This window comes from Myotis daubentonii, chromosome 6 (genome assembly GCF_963259705.1).
Source record: "Myotis daubentonii chromosome 6, mMyoDau2.1, whole genome shotgun sequence".
Taxonomy (NCBI): Eukaryota; Metazoa; Chordata; class Mammalia; order Chiroptera; family Vespertilionidae; genus Myotis; species Myotis daubentonii.
The window spans coordinates 74717892-74723582 of NC_081845.1; the positions used below are offsets into that span (position 1 = coordinate 74717892).

At 43.2% G+C, this 5691-nt stretch overlaps 1 pseudogene; it reads left to right on the forward strand.

Annotated features, from left to right (window-relative positions):
- The first annotated feature begins 4068 nt into the window (after positions 1–4068).
- Positions 4069–5377, forward strand: LOC132237197 (dnaJ homolog subfamily A member 1-like; annotated as a pseudogene).
- The last annotated feature ends 314 nt before the right edge of the window (positions 5378–5691 follow it).

Genomic DNA, 5691 nt, shown 5'->3' on the forward strand with positions numbered 1-5691 from the left:
GAAGGAAGGCCTACTTTTGCATGAATTTCATGCATTGGGCCTCTAGTAAGTTATATAAATGTCTAATCCACTATGCTGTACACCTGAAACTAATAAAATATTGAATGTCAACTGTAACTGTAAAATTAAATATTGCATGGTAGAGAATAGACAGTAGGAAGACAATTATGGAAATAGAATAGTTGGAAGCTGTTGGAATAGCACAAATGAGAGGCATTGATGACTCATAGGCTAATAGAGTAAGAAGTGGCCAGATTTTGAATATATTTTAAAAGAAGAGCTGATAATATTTGCTTAAGAATTTGAGTGCTTCAAGGATAAATCCAAGGTTTTAGGAGGGAGCATAAAACAGGTTTTGTTACCACTTACTGTAATAAGGAAGGGCCAATTTGGGAGGAAAAAAATCAGTTTTAATCCTGTTATGTTTGAGCTATGTATTAGAGATCCAAGTTTCTTTATCAAGAAGACAGTTGGATATATGAGTCTGGAATTCAAAGGCAAGGTCTGGGCTAGAGATATAAATTAGAAGTGATCAATATCCCATGCCATTTAAAGGGAAGGAAAGAAAAGAGCTGCAGGGACTAAGTTCTGGGGAACCCTAGCATTCATAGATTGGGAAGATGAGGAGGAACCAGCAAAGGAGACTGATGTGGAGCAGTTGGCTAGGTAGGAGGAAAACTGAGAGAAACAAAGAAGAAAAGTAGTGTTTCTGAAGAGAAGGAGATGAAATGTGTCAAATGCTGCTACTAGATTTGATGAGGACTGAGAATTAGCCATTGCATTGATAACAGAAAAATCGGTTTTGATTGAGTGATAAGGGCCAAAGGTCTGACTGCAGTGGATTCAAGGGTGAATGAAAGAGAGGAACTGGATACAGTCAGTACAGGTGTTCTATTGTGGGTTCTGCTGAAAGGGTGACAGAATGATGCAGTCATAGCTAGAGATGTATATGAGTTCAAGCCTGTGATCTCTTCCTCCTCTTTTTCTCCCTCTTCCTCCTCCTTCTTCTTATGGAAATGCCAGAGGGAATTATTGATTTAAGAGGGACAATTGATGATGCAGTATAGGGAGTGGATGATTACAGCACATCTGTTTTTGCGTAGGTAGGGGTGGTGATGGAATCCAGTAAATATTGAAAGAGTTGGCCTCGGAGTGAAGCTAAGATCAATCACCCATCCATTTTTACTGGGAGTAAATGCAGAGTATAAATGTATACAGATGCAGGTAGACTAGGAGATTTGGTGGTCGTAGCAAGTAGAACCTCTTTTCTGACTATTTCTGTTAGTGAAATAAGAAACAAGAACATCAACGGAGGTTAAGGATGAGGGAAAGTAGAAGGTTTGAAATATTAGTTGAGAAAAATATGAATGAAACAGAAATAAAGAAGTGTTTTGGTGCTTCAGATCAGCTTTAAAGGCCCACGTGGAGTTAGTAGTCACAAATTTAAAGTAAGGCCCGTCAGCATGATTTCCTGTTTATTGTTTTTTGTTTTTTTCAGGCATGTTCAACTGCAAAGGCACATGCATGGAGTAAGCAAATCTGGGGTTTGGCTAAGCGAGTATGGCAACATGAGAGAGCTGAGCATATATGCAGAATAGTAATGAGGACTCCAGGGTCAGGAGGGTTGAGGAAAGGGTCACTGGAAGAGGACAGTTTGAGGAACTGAGCAGCCAGAGTATTGGATAGATCATCTATGTATTGACACTGCCAAGTGTTATAACTGGAAAAGTCTTGAAAGTGACCCAGAGAGGTAGAGAAGTCTAATTAAGATGGTGGATAATATGTTGGCCACCATGAAAATGTTGCAACCACTATGGAAAGCAGTCTGGTGATTCCTCAAAAAATTAAAAATAGAGCTACCATACCACCCAGCAATCCTTTTCCCAGGTATATGCCCCCAAAACTTAAAAAAATGTATTCCTAGTCAGGGCACATGCCTGGGTTGCAGGCTCGATCCCCATTGCGGGTGTGCAGGAGGCAGCCAATCAATGATTCTCTCTTGTCATTTATGTTTCTATCTCTCTCTCTGTCCCTTCCTCTTTGAAATCAATATAAATATAGTAGAGGCCTGGTACGAATTCATGCACCAGTGGAGTCCCTCAGCCTGGCCTGCAGGATCGGGCCAAAACTGGCTCTCCAACATCCCCCCAAAGGTCCTGGATTGCTAGAGGGTGCAAGCCAGACTGAGGGACCCCACCGGTGCATGATCAGGGCTGCGGAGGGGACCGTGGGAGGGCTCCAGGACATGTCTGGCTTGTCTCACTCAGTCCTGATCCCAGCAGCAAGCTAACCTACCAGTTAGAGTGTCTGCCGCTGGTGTCAGTGCACGTCACAGTGAGTGGTTGAGCGGCCTTAGCATATCATTAGCATGTTATACTTTGATTGATTGAACGGACGACTGGACAACCAGACACTTAGCATATTCAGCTTTTATTATATAGGATTTAAAAAAAAAGAATCTACAGAGCCATTGGGCTGAGATTCTGGTGTTCTTTTTTAGTCACCAAGGGACATAGGTCAGGCCTTAAGCTAATAAAATTTTAGGGAGGCAGTTTCTGCCATGAGCACACACAGCTCTTTGTGACCTTTCTTCAGCCCCACATATGGTGGTGGGAAGCTCATATCAATGGGAGTATGTGGAGTCTCTTGAGAAGGGGAAGTTCTTACAGGGAACATAAGAAGCTCTGAGAAGCTGTTTACTCAAGCTAGAGGTACTGCCTAGGCCACGGGAGAGGCAGGGTCACTGGGAGGTGAGTGAGCTCGTGAGACTTCTTGGCAGTACCTCTTCCTTCTCTATGAGAACATCATATATAGTGTGGCTTATTGTTTTGTTTGTTTGTTTTCTGTTTCCTATACTTTCTGTTCCTCAAGGTTCCTTTTTCCTGTTTGTTTGGAACTCTGTTTTCAAGACCTCAGGAAGAGTATAAATGGAAGCCCACATACTATGTCTCTATAAAAATTATAAATAAAGATAAAAAGTTATTAATGAAATGTGTCCTACTCTTCTACCTTGACGTCTATCCTATCTAATAAAGAGGGAGTATGCTAACTGACCCTCATGCCATTGCAAAGATGGCGGTGCCCACATCCAATTAGGAGGGAATATGCTAATTGACTGCCATACCCTCAAAGATGGCAGCCCCCACAGCCACAAGATGGTGGTGCCCAGTCCCCTCAGCCTGCTGGAGTGGCAGGCGCACGGCAAGGCCAGGCCAGCCCCCAGGCGGGCCCGGCCACTCCTCACGCCTGCCTCCGGTGTCCCCCAGTCCCCTCAGCCCCACAGCTGCCCAGGGATGGCCCAAGGTGCAGGCAAGCCTTGGATGGCAGCAGGGCTGCCCGAGGCTCAGGTAACCAGGGCTGGCCGAGGCCTGCGCTGCTGGCAGTGGCAGCAGCAGAGGTATGATGGGTCATTACCTTCCCCTGATCACTGGGTCACCTCCCGCCCCTGAGGGCTCCCGGACTGTGAGAGGGGGCAGGCTGGGCTGAGGGACCCCCCCCCCCTCCAGTTCATGAATTTTCATGCACTGGGCCTCTAGTATCTTTATAATAACTTGGAGATTCAGGCTCAAATTTATTATGGTAATCATGTTATAATATACAGGGTGGAGCAAAAGTAGATTTACAGTTCATATGAAAAATAATACTGAAGCCCACATGATTTCAGAACTGTATCTATACACTCAGCCATGCCTGGTGTCCCCACAGTTAGAGTCTCTCCAGAGACTACACCTTCAGTCTTCTACCCGAGTACTTTAAGGCCAGTCCTGGGCTGGCAGGTCTGGACATCTATCTACTTCTCTGCTTAACTTTTATCTGACTGTTCTGCTTTCACCCCCACCTGAACTCTGCTCCATGACCTTAAACTTTTCATCAATTCGGCTTTTTTCTAGTACTTGCTTCTGGGTTCCACATCCCCTTTTACCTTTCACAAGTTTTGTTCATCTGCTTTCCAGCTTTCAAAATCTTTTTTGCTGTCATCTCTTCTATAATTCTTTTTGCACTGCCAGGTTTATGCTTAATTTAAAAACAAACAAACTGTCATTTTGGGAACTTTCCAGAACACTCCGTGAAAGGTGGAGGAGCAGAGGCTACCTGAGCTGCGCGTAGTAACATGCTCTCTCCTGCTCCTCCACACCTGCCTCGGCCTGCTCACCGGCTGTCAAAAATGGTGAAAGAAACCACTTACTATGATGTTTTGGGGGTCAAACCCAATGCCACCCAGGAAGAACTGAAAAAGGCTTGTAGGAAGCTGGCCTTGGGAAGTACCATCCTGATAAGAATCCAAATGAAGAAGAGTTTAAACATATTTCTCAAGCTTACAAAGTGCTCTCTGATGCAACGCAAAGGGAATTATATGACAAAGGAGGAGAACAAGCAATTAAGGAAGGTGGAGCGGGTGGTGGTTTTGGTTCCCCCATGGGCATCTTTGATATGTTTTTTGGAGGAAAAGGAAGGATGCAGAGAGAAAGGAGAGGTAAAAACATTGTGCATCAGCTCTCCATAACCTTAAAAGACTTATATAATGGTGCAGCAAGAAAACTAGCTCTGCAAAAGAATGTGATTTGTGACAAATGTGAAGGCCGAGGTGGTCAGAAAGGAGCAGTAGAGTGCTGTCCCAGTTGCCAGGGTTCTGGAATGCAGACAAGAATTCATCAGATAAGACTTAGAATGGTTCAGCAAATTCAGTCTGTGTGCATGGAGTGCCAGGCCCATGGGGACCATTCCTAAAGGTAGATGTAAAAGCTGCAACAGGAGGAAGATAGTTTGAGAGAAGAAGATTCTAGAAGTTCATATTGCTAAAGGCATGAAAGATGGCCAGAAGATAACATTCCATGGTGAAGGAGACCAAGAACCAGGACTGGAGCCAGGAGATATTATCATTGTTTTAGATCAGAAGGAACATGCTGTTTTCACTTAACAAGGAGAAGACCTTTTCATGTGTATGGACATACAGCTGGTTGAAGCATTGTGTGGTTTCCAAAAGCCAATAGCTACTCTTGACAATCGAACCATATTCATCACCTCTCAGCCAAGTCAGATTGTCAAGCATGGAGATATCAAGTGTGTATTAAATGAAGGCATGCCAATTTATCGTAGACCATATGAAAAGGGTCGCCTAATCATCGAATTTAAGGTAAACTTTCCTGAGAATGGCTTTCTTTCTCCTGATAAACTCTTTTTGCTGGAAAAACTCCTACCTGAAAGGAAGGAAGTAGAAGAGACTGATGAAATGGACCAGGTGGAACTGGTGGACTTTGATCCAAATCAAGAAAGATGGCACCATTACAATGGAGAAGCATATGAGGATGGTGAACATCATCCTAAGGGTGGTGTTCAGTGTCAGACCTCTTAATGGGGCCAGTGAATAACACTCACTGCTGGCATCATACTGTATATACAGTAGTGAATGAGCGAAGGACTGTAATCATAATATGCTCACTACTTGCTATATTTTTTATTTCAATATTCAAGTATAGTAGTGTTTTAAAAGTTAAAATGAAGAATAAACTCAAATTAAAAAACTGTCATTTTAGTGGACTTTTGTAAGATAGATGAAATAAATGTTTCTTTAATTTTGATTGGAATTATTAACCCTTCTTTTTCATTGGTGCCAACCTTCTTATCATTATGATGACTATAGCAAGCTACTGCATTGGGACATATGATGACAATATACTGTTTAAAATGAGA